The sequence below is a fragment of the Bombus bifarius genome, unplaced genomic scaffold (assembly GCF_011952205.1).
Source record: "Bombus bifarius isolate JDL3187 unplaced genomic scaffold, Bbif_JDL3187 scf7180000009533_frag, whole genome shotgun sequence".
NCBI classification, from domain to species: domain Eukaryota; kingdom Metazoa; phylum Arthropoda; class Insecta; order Hymenoptera; family Apidae; genus Bombus; species Bombus bifarius.
The window spans coordinates 14583-16719 of record NW_022885182.1 but is presented as its reverse complement, the minus strand read 5'-3'; positions in this window follow the sequence as shown (position 1 = coordinate 16719).

Here is a 2137-nt window from a genome sequence, read left to right as displayed (position 1 = left end):
ACGTCATAAATGCTAGTATAGGTAATCTTGCAGAAGTTGTTAAGAATCTTTATCGTAGTTTGGTATGAAAAATATCGAATAATTTGGATTTCGAATCACATACAAATTAAGATGCAGGGGAGAGTCGCACAGTACCTTGTGCTAGAGTTGATAAAAATGAAAATTTACAAAGTGACTTTATAGCACAAATGGAACTTGATAAAAGTAGGAAAATTAATTTTATGAAATTCAATAATACGAATTGACGAATTAACAATGTGCAAGAATAGTAATGTCGGAATTTGTAGGAAACGAAAAATTGTCGTCCAGTACCGATCAATTATTTAATTATTTGATCTTTTGCTCTAAATGGTTAATAATGTTTTAAAAAGTCCTCTAGATATCAGTATACATATTCTTATTCAAATTTGATTTTTATGTATATCGTATGGAAAATACTTAATATTTTCTTGATCTGCGCATTCGACGTGTGCCCAGACTTCACATTCGTCGTTTTTGAAACATTGAAAGCTTCAGTGACCTGTCTTTGGGCCATTTTATTTTTGAAGAGTAGCTTCGAAGCCCCATTCATGTTCTCCTCTGGCAATTTCTCTCTTTTCTGTTTTGGACTTTCAGACATTTTTCTATGGAAAAGGTAGAAGAAAAATTAAACGGACACCTTCTAATTTAGTCTCAGTTGCCAAAATATTGAACTTACAGGTAAAAGAAATTCGGTCTATGACTAAATCATCGGTATTGGACGACAAATACGTTGAACAAATACGTTTTAGATTATAATGTATATAATATACAAAGGAAATTATAAAAGTGGGGCAAATAACTGGTAATTACACTTAATAAATTAGATATAGTATACATTAAAAAACATTTTACTTACCTGAAAAACAACATGTCAACTCTAGAAAATAATTTTTAATTTTCGAAATATCAATGTATATGTTTGACATATCAGATCAATATGGCTCCGAAATATGTTACACGGAATTGTTCATTTTCATTTGTTTGTTCCAATAAAAGCGCTAATATCTGGTGAAAAATCCTATGTATTTAGAAATTAACAGAAATGTTAAGTGAGCTGTTATTTTGCCTGCATTGTATTTCTTACATGTAATGCCTGTTACACGTTTTATCTTTAAAATAGCAAACTCATTATTTACTCGAGATTTATTCCTAGCGCACAAATATTTTTCAATAGAGCGATGCAAAGTTTTACTGTATCTCGGATCATCACAAGTTAATCAAAATCTTGAAGATTCGATTTCACCTGCTCAAAGTGACTTTTGCAGGCAAAAGAAATTGTTCCTCGGATACTTTAATATTTTTTACTAAATTTCATCAAAAATAGAATTTTATTTGCTAATAGAAGATAACTATGTTTTGGTACTCCTACAGAACAATATCACGACATTCGCTAAAATTACAAATATTGTACAGTATATTCACTGCAAGGCTAATTGAAATAGCTTGTAATCCAACATATAAGAATGCTACTTGCAAAGTATCTTTGCTAGTAACAGTTTAAAGTAGAGAGATATTCCTAAAAAATCATATATTTTATACATATATGTACGTAGTATATACAGTGAATATAACTATCTTTCTGAATTTATAAAATAACTGTTCTCTCACTCGCGGGGAGACACGATCGTGTAGAAGCGCATCAACAGGAGTCGTAAATTCCTGTTACGATTGTTCAATCGACGCCGCGAGATGATCGATCCCCTATTGCGTTTAGGCTAATAGAGGTGGTTCATTGAAGTGCACACTGCTGGAACGGGTTTTCAGTTGTGTTTTATTGAGATACTGTGTATACACTGAATGGTGAATTAACAGAAACCGGGGTACGGTTGGACTCGGTTAGAACATAAGATCAGGGGATGAGAGGGCGAGAGCGTAAGCGCGAATCGTTGCTGCGAACTGAGACTTCCCGAGGTTGCTGACTGAGTGACTGGCTGCCTGACTGACTCACTGACCGACTGCTGACTGATTCACTGACTGACTGCCTCTTAGTTTTCCCCGAAGGAAAGCTTGATGCCGATTGGTCGTGATCCCGCTAAAGAAACAGGACATGAGGAACTTCTCACCAGTGTCCGGGGTGACTTTATTGCTGGGGAAAACCAGTCGTTTCTACCCTATG